The following is a 9,591-nucleotide window of genomic DNA, read 5'->3' on the forward strand; positions in this document are numbered from 1 at the left end:
AGTCTTAAAACTAATATTGAATGACAACTATACATGTATGCCTCAGAAAATATAGGGTTTTCCCCCTTCTCAAAAATTGAACCTATATATTTTATCTAAAATTTAATCTTAACATTTTATTATTAGAAAATATAAGAAAAGATTACATTACTGTATAAATAAAGTCTGTGACTACATCACTCTAATATTGTGATCCAGGTGTGTATTCGATCAAAGAGTCAAGGTGAAAGCATTCATATTTTTTTATAGTCATCAATAATACTTCATCAATGTTTATTTATTTACTTATTGAAAATTAAGTCTTGCAAATTTTTTATGATAATGACATGACAAACTGTCCAGGAAACAGAAGTGAAAAGATGATCCAAATGATGACACATGAATGAATCCCATTTCTTTTTTTTGGCCGCACCACGCGACATGTGGGATCTTAGTTCCCCGACCAGGGATCTAACCCGTACCCCCTGCAGTGGAAGTGCGGAGCCCCAACCAGTGGACCGCCAGGGAAGTCCCAATAAATCCATTTTAATATAAACTTATTATTGTGTATGAAGCTAAATATCAATATATATTTGTGTGTATGTATGTGTGTATATATATATATACATACATATACATACACAAACTCCACACATGCATATATGGACACAGAGGTGAAGTTTAATTGCATTCTTATTGTAATAATCACTATGATTAAAATATATAATATATAATTTTTACACATGTGTAGACATATAGATGGTTATATATGATGTACAGATATGTATGTTTATTTCTCTTTGAAGATAATTGGATGCATACTGAAGGTAGTTCTGACAAAATCATCATCTTATACAATTTCCATATTCTCATATACATATTTGGAGAACTTGGAATTTCTTTATTCTCCTGTAGGAAGAGCCTTATCATCCAAGAGATTTACAAAAGAAATACCTGCTATAGGCAAACTGTTCAAATTTTGAGAAGTCATAAGTCCAAAAGTAATGGAAGTTCAATCCCAACAAGAATAAAGACTTTTAAAATGTCATTCTCACCTCTTACACAATATACTAATAACTTCTAGAAAATAAAATTAAAACTCCTTCAGACCTCTGGTGTTCAAATATGTTTTCTGCATTTACTGAGGCTAGAGTACTTTCCAAACTTCATTAAATATTCTTTGAAATACTGGTTACTTTTTAAAGAGTAGCCGCTTACATTTGGAATTTCTCAAAATCAGACATGCTTCTTAACAATAAGTCCAGCTACAACAGCCAATTTATAAAGAAGTGCAAGGAAGTCACAAGCAATGCCACCTCAAACAGACAAGGACTTATAAAATGTGGTTGTCTCTTCAATCCTCCTGTTGTGTATGTTCATATTCCTTAGGCCTCCTGAGGTCAACACAGCAAGTTGTCACCAATAATTTTTTCTGCACATATTTGTTCTGGATTTGCTATTGAATTACAGTATAGTTCAAACATTGTGAAGACTCTTGCAGAATACACACATCTCTGAAAGACATATGGAAATACTTCATCCCAAATCAACCTATCCCAAGGGAACCACTATGGACAGCTTAATGGGTACATGTGTTCGAATGTTGTAAACAAGATGTACAACCATTCATTCATGAGAGCTGATATTATTTAACTAAATAAATATAGTCTACTGCTCATCAATAAACTCCCCTATTTGCTCACACAGTGCTTGAAACACACAAACTTTCAACCACAGATGAACACATCATTATTTATTTTCTTCAGTTGTATCCTGGTTATACTGTAGGTGGAGGTTTTTGTCATTGTCTCTTCACTCAGCATTGGATAAATGGATACTCACACATTTCCTTTATTCTTGGTCAAATTCTAATGATAATATATGCATCTGGCAAAGAAATGATAAATCAATCAATTATAAAACAAGAAAGAGGATACTCTCACTGACATAAACTCAATTGATATTTCAATCTATCGCATTCTGTCCTTTCTTCTATATGCATTGTATTTGTGTGCGTGTGTATGTGTTTCTGTGCTTCTGGACAGGGGTTTTTGGCTATAAATTTTAACTGACATCATCTATATATGGGATTTTCTTGTGGTTAGAAATTTTTCCTTTTTCCATGCTTTTCTCTCTTTTTTTTTTTTTTTTTCAGTACGCGGGCCTCTCACTGTTGTGGCCTCTCCTGTTGTAGAGCATAGGCTCCGGACGCGCAGGCTCAGCGGCCATGGCTCACGGGCCCAGCCGCTCCGCGGCATGTGGGATCTTCCCGGACCGGGGCACGAACCCGTGTCCCCTGCATCGGCAGGTGGACTCTCAACCACTGCGCCACCAGGGAAGCCCTCTCTTTTGTCTTTTATAGCAAGGTCACTTCAAATGTCATTAAATATACCTAAGAACACTGGATTTTATGTTAAGTAATAATTAGCCAAAAGTTTTTGTTTCCACAACCATTAAAGGTAGGACATTTAATCTTTCCAGAATGTACATAGAACTATGTCTATTTCTATAGAAAAAAATAGCATCTTACGGTAACTGATCCTTTATAACTTGCAGTTTTTATTAAATTTATAATGGGACCGTTTTTGTTTTGTTTTCTGTGAATTTCAAAAGTAACCTTTGTTTGTTTTCAAAAGTTCAATCCTTAAGACAGGCATAATTAAAACACGTAGGCTCTACCTTGTATTCTTTTTCCCCCCAGCTTTTTTGCGATATAATCGACATATAATCTATCTTGTGTTCTTGAGAGGTAGATCCTATTAGTAGTTTGCTTTGAAGCCTTCCAGATACTTTGCTTTGTGCATATTCACTCTTTAGAATCCAAATGTGTTTATGGTTGTAGGTAATCATAAAATAGAGAAAACAGTCCTTCATTTTCTGTTTCTTTTTCTTAGTAAACTGAGAGAGTTTGATCTTGAAGGTCAGATAATTTGGTTTCCTCTAAAACAATGGTGTGAGATATAGAGATAGGAATTTAGTCTTTATGAAGTCTGAAGAAGATTCCCTTATGTGTTTGTAAGAATATGTGTGTGTATGCAATCTAAAACTTTAGATGCACATAGAAGCATGAAAATGTGACTCATAACCAAAAGAAAAATTAGTCAATAGAACCTGGCCTAGATATAACTGAATAAATTGAATGAACAAACAAGGATTATAAAAGAGTTCTTATAAATACATTTAAGGAGAGCAAAACAGAAAATTAAATAAACAAATATAAACTAAAAATCAGAACCAAGTGGAAAGTCTGAAGCTGAAAAATTATACGAAATGAAAAATTCGTGTAATTTTTCAACACTGTGGGGAAAATATCAGTGAATATGAAACATAATAATAATCATCCAATCTTAAGCACAAAGATAGATAAGGCTAAAAAATGGAAAGATGAAAACAAACTTATAGTTACCAAAGGGGAAATGCAAGGGGGAAGGATAAATTAGGAGTTTGGGATTAACATATACATACTACTATTTTTTAAAATAATCAACAAAACCTACTGTATAGCACAGGGAACTCTACTCAATATTCTGTAATAACCTATATGGGAAAAGAATCTGAAAAAGAGTGGATATATGTGTATGTATAACTGAATCACTTTGCTGTACACCTGAAACTAACACAACATTGTAAATCAACTATACTCCAATATAAAATAAAAAATTAAATTAAAAAAAGATGGAAAGAGTCACAGTGATCTTTGGGATAATACAAACTAACATTCATGTCCTTTGAGTTCATGAAGGAAAAGAGAGAAATCGCAGGAGTGAAGGGCAGAAAATATTTGCAGAAATAAAAGTAAACCATTTATCAGATTAAATTAAAATGAGAAATGCTCTGATTGGGGAAGATCAAATAACACAAAGAAAACCAAAATAAGGAAAAACATAATCAAGTTTCTAAATACCACTGATAAAGAGAAAATCAACAGTAGGCTGAATAAAAAGACTGATTACATAGAGGAGAACAGCTATAACAATGACAGATGACATATTAAATTTGATGCAAAGTAGCCAAAGGATTACTATCTATAAATCGCTGTTAGAAAAATCTGTCAATCTATAATTTTCTACCCAGAAAATTTAACCTTCAAAAATTAAGGCAAAACAAGGCATTTTCAGGCAAACAGAAGCTGATAGAATTGGTTACCAGCAGACCTGCTCTAATATACGTGTTAAAGGAAGTTCTTCAAGCTGAACTTTAATGATAACATATGGAAACTCTGGACTACAAGAAGAGATGAAGATTCTTGGAAAGAGTAAATATATGGGCAAATATAAAACAGGCTTTACATTTTCTTAATTTCCTTAAAGGAAATTGACTACATAAAATAAAAATAATAGCAATATATTGTGATATTTAAAACATGTAGCAGTAAAATATCTGTAAATAAAACCAGAAGATTTGAGTAGGGAAGTACCCTCTTGTAACTTTATTCCATTATTTTATACCTAAACCAGTATAATATTATTTGAGAGTAGAATATAATAAAAGTTTTATATTTTAAACTCTAGCATTGACCACAAATAGTGGTATATCTAATAAGTCAAGAGAGGGAATAAAAAGGTATTTTTAAAAGCACCCAGATAATTCGAAATATGACACAAAAGGAGCAAAAAGGAAGAAAGACCAGATTGGACTAATTGAAAAGAGCAAAATGGTAGATGTAAACCCAACCATATGAATATTAAATATAAATGGACTAAACTCCAGTTAAAAGGCAGAAATTTACAGTATGAATAAGTAAGGAAAACCCACCCGTATGATGTTTAATGTACATTAAATCTGCAGAACATAGACTAAAATTAAATAGGTGGAAAAGTTATATAAACACGAATCATAACAAAGCTAAAGTAGTTATGGGCATACCTCATTTTATTGCACTTTGCTTTATTGGACTTTACAGATACTGCATTTTTTACAAATTGTAGGTTTGTAGCAACCCTGTGTAGTATTTGAATATAATCTATGCACATTCTCCCATATACCTTAAATCATCTCTAGATTACTAATGTAAATGTAAATTACTAATACAATGTAAATACTATGTAAATAACTGCAACACAATGTCAATGCTATGTAAATAATTGCAACACAATGTCAATGCTATGTAAGTAATTGCAACACAATGTCAATGCTATGTAAATAGTTGCTGGCACACAGCAAATGCAAGTTTTGTTTTTTGGAACTTTCTGGAGTTTTAAATTTTTCAAATATTTTCAATCCATGGTTGATTAAATCTGCAGATGCAGAACCTATGGATAGAGAGTGCTAACTGTATAGTCTTTTGTATTTACCCAGATATTCAAATTTTCTGCTGTTCTTTGTTGGCTCCTGAAGATCTGTGTAATCCCCTGGTGTCATTTTTCCTCAGCCTGAAGAATGTCCTATAGCATTTATTTTAGTATATGTCTGCTGGTGACAAATAATATGAGTTTTATTTTTTCTGAAAACATTTCATCTTCATCTGTGAAGGATATTTTCAATGGATACAGAATTCTGGGTTGATTTTTTTTCCTGTCAGCACTTTTCAAGAGAATGTTCCATGGACACTTAACACTAATATTGTAAATCAAATACAATAAAAAATAAAATCAAAATAAAGAGGATGTTCCATTGTCTTCTGCTCTCCATGTTTACTGATGAGATATCCATAGCTATCTAAATGAGACAAGTGATATATGACAGTAGTAGCATTTCAAGTCTATGGGGAAATGACTGCCTTTCTGATAAGTGGTCTTGGTACTGTTGGGTATCCATGTGTACAAATGAAACTTTACTCCTCCCTCACACTATGTACAAAAATCAATTCCATAGGCCCTTTTCAGGAGTCAGGGAAGGTAAATTCATCATAAACCTGTACTGGTACTATGGAAAGCCCAAGAAATGGTGGAGGGCTTTGATGGATTTGAGAGGTGAGACTGACTCTCTAAACAGGGGTTGGAAAACTATGGCTCACAGAATAAATCTGGCCAGTGATCTGTATTTGTAAGGCCTGAAAGCTAAGAAAAGTTCTTACATTTTTAAAGGGTTGTTTGAAAAACTGAAGAATATGCAACAGAGACCATATATGGCCTACAAAGCTTAAATTAGTCACTATCTGATCCTTTGCAGAAAGAGTTTGCTGTCCCCTTCAGCTAGGACTAAAGAAATCTTCACCCGCATTATTTCCTAGTTAAAGAAAGAGCATTTTCTAGAAACCTCACTGTGGTCACACGTGTACTTCCTCTTCATGGGGATGGCATTGCTGAAGTAATCATATGATGGTCCAGACTAGTATTTATGTTAGGCCAGGCCCCAGAAGTATATTAGAATGACCACTAGACATAAATTATAACCTTACCTATGACATGTTCTTACACAAAACCAACAGAAATCATTCCTGAATGAAGGGCAGAGGTCTAGTGAATTGGGGGTAGGAGGTCACTATTTTTTGAAAATCTCTCAGACCACCGTCATGCAGAATCAAGGGGGCACCTCGTGGAGTTCTATTTTCTATCTTCAGGTCTTAGATTCTCAAAAGACAGCATGTTGAGAGGAAAGGAAATGAAGGACAATACGAGAGACCATTGGGATCTTGGTTTAGGAACTGTCAGAGTCAAAATGAAACTGAGAACTACAGGATGGTGATTTTTGAGAACTGTTAGGTTCTTTTAAATTTGTTTCTGCAAGTGATAGCCCTGCTATTCCCTGAGTCATATCCTTAAAGTAAGAATTATCTGGGTACTGGTCATCTGGGGTCCCAGGGAAGGGAGGAGTGGAGAGTGGCTACTATACCTCCCTCTGCAGCCAGGTTTCAGAAGACATGGGTGAAAAACCACAAAGGGCAGTTTGAAATAGCATTACAGGGATGATAAGATTGGAGGGGAGAGAAACAGAAAGGAGGGGGGAAGAAAGAGGTGAACTTACCTGCACACACACATATACACACACATCCATTAACACCTCTGACTTCATTCTTCCACAGTGATGTGTTCTCTTTTTTTCTGATTCACATTTATGGAGCTAAATTATTATTTTTTTCCCCAAAACAGTTGTTCAATTTTATTAATTTTAGACTTTCTTTTTTAAAATGTATTTTATTGAAGTATAGTTGATTTATAATTGTTGTGTTAATTTCCACTGTACAGCAAAGTGATTCAGGTATACATATATACACATACTTTTTCATATTCTTTTCCATTATGGTTTATCACAGGATATTGAATATAGTTCCCTATGCTATACAGTAGGACCTTGTTGTTTTTCCATCCTATATATATAATAGCTTGCATCTGCTAGTCCCAAACTCCCAATCCATTCCTCCCCTGCTCTCCCTTACCCTTGGCAAACACAAGTCTGTCCTCTATGTCTGTGAATCCATTTCTGTTTCATAGATAAGTTCATTTCTGTCATATTTCAGATTTCACATATAAGTGATATCATATGGTATTTGTCTTTTTCTTTCCGACTTACTTCACTTAGTACGATAATCTCCAGTTGAATCCATGTTGCTGAAAATGGCATTATTTCATTCTTTTTCATGGCTGAGTAGTATTCCATTGTATAATATATATGTACCACATCTTCTTTATCCATTCATCTGTCGATGGACATTTAGGTTGTTTCCATGTTTTGGCTATTGTAAATAGTGCTGCAGTGAACATTGGGGTGCATGCATCTTTTTGAATTCTAGTTTTCTCCAGATATATGCCCAGGAGGGGGATTGCAGAATCATATGGCAACTCTATATTTAGTTTTTTGAGGCACCTCCATACTATTTTCCATAGTGGCTACACAAATTTACATTCCCACCAACGGTGTAGGAGGGTTCCCTTTTTTCCACACCCTCTATGGAGCTAAATTATGTCTACCACTGATCACAGATGCCAACAGAGAACTTTATAGAAAGTGCCACCTTTGACTCCAGTGGCTGAAATCAACCATAAGTGAAACTGTCTACTCATTTGCATTCACTTAACGTTTATAGAGTACCTGCACTGTTTCAGGCCCAGTGTTACAATCTCCTTTTTAGTCTCTGGACTTTAATGCATATTAGTTGGTAATGATACCAGGATTTTTCATAGAATGAGAGATTTTTCTTTCTCACATTTATTTATTTATTTTTTTCTCACATTTATTTTTATTTTAAAAAACAAATAATATTTCAAGGGAAGAGGGTCAGGGTTAGGGTGAAGGCCTGGATTAAGTGTGCATCAAGGATGATTTCTCAAACTGCTTGGTAATTAAGAATAGCAATTTTTAAGATAGGATATGGTATAGTGTAGAAGATTTAGGTAAAAGTTTATGAGTAAGGATGAAGGGAGGTTGAGGGTTTTTGTCAGTGGGGTGATGTTATAAGGAAAAGCTATGAAAGTGTCAGAAAAGGGGACTGGGCTAGGGAAGGAATAACAGTAGGGGAAGACTATTTTGCATTTTCCTTGCTAACTTTAAAAAGTGACGTTTACAGAATGTATAAGATCATGTTTGTTTGGGAGATGTGGTAAGGGTCAGGCGTGCTTGTTTCTCACATTACTTAGCTTTTAAAACTACGGCGATTTTATTTACAGTAAGAGACCAAGTGGAGGACTAGAATGAAGTCAGCATCAGGTATACAAGAATAAGCTCCATCTGTTTGTTATATTACTTGGTAATTTCGGAAAGTGGGGAATTTACATAAGACAGAATAGCATAGTTATCGAGGGTGACAAGATTAGGAAGACTAGTAGCAGGTGTGATGTAAGGGTTAGTGATGGATGAGGATCGTGTGTATGGTGAGCACTAGAGAGGTTCTTTTTTTTCGGGGGGAACACTTGCTAATATAAAATAGTGGCTTTACTTAAATGGAAGAATTACATGACAGTTGTCGATGGTGTGAATGAGGATCAAAGAATTCTGTTTACAATATTACTACCTGTACAAAGAGTGATTTTAAATAGGATGATGGTTAGGGATATTTCTTTCTCATATTACTTGCTGATCACACAATCACAGGGGATAAAGGAGCAGGTATAAGTCCAGTAGTTGGCGCGAGTTAAAGATAACCTCAGGGTCAGTGATGGGATGATACCAGGGATGTTTGTTTTGAACATTGCTTGAACACTGAAAAAGAGTGATCTGTAACTGAAAAGGGGCTTAGTAGAAATAAGGATCGAGTGAGTGTCAGTGATGTGTTGAGGGTCATGTGTGTCCCTTTTTTACATTAAATGCTCATAGAACAGCATTTTTATTACTATGATTATTATATGAGTGTTAGGATAGGAGTTAGGGATGGAACGGATCAGAAATTTTGTGAGTGTTGGGGGATGCCTGTTTCCTATAGAACTGATAATTGAAAGTGCTGATTTTACATAGGATAAGGTATTGGAATGGAGTCAGGGATAGAGGTCAAGTCAGCAGTAGATGAAAGGTCAAAGAAAGTGTTAAGATAAGGGATGTACTAAGGATGCATAATTTACATATTACTTCATCAGAAAAACAGAATATAGTACAGATAGGGTGGGGTCAGGGAAGGAATGATGGGAATAGATGTCTACTTGGCTATGAAATTAGAGATTTTTTTTTTTTTTTTTTTTTTTTGCGGTACGCGGGCCTCTCACTGTCGTGGCCTCTCCCGTTGCGGAGCACAGGCTCCGG

At 34.8% G+C, this 9,591-nt stretch overlaps 1 long non-coding RNA gene across 1 annotated transcript in view; it reads right to left on the reverse strand.

Moving 5' to 3' along the window:
- Positions 1-1,678: 1,678 nt before the first annotated feature.
- Positions 1,679-9,591, reverse strand: part of LOC129391730 (uncharacterized) — a 130,064-nt gene continuing 122,151 nt past the window's right edge. Inside the window, exons 2-3 of the long non-coding RNA XR_008616378.1 lie at positions 7,432-7,558; positions 1,679-1,866 (exon numbers count right to left, since the gene is read on the reverse strand). This is a non-coding gene — a long non-coding RNA (uncharacterized lncRNA). The remainder of the gene's footprint in view (positions 1,867-7,431; positions 7,559-9,591) is intronic.

The sequence above is a fragment of the Physeter macrocephalus genome, chromosome 21 (genome assembly GCF_002837175.3).
Source record: "Physeter macrocephalus isolate SW-GA chromosome 21, ASM283717v5, whole genome shotgun sequence".
Lineage (NCBI taxonomy): Eukaryota > Metazoa > Chordata > Mammalia > Artiodactyla > Physeteridae > Physeter > Physeter macrocephalus.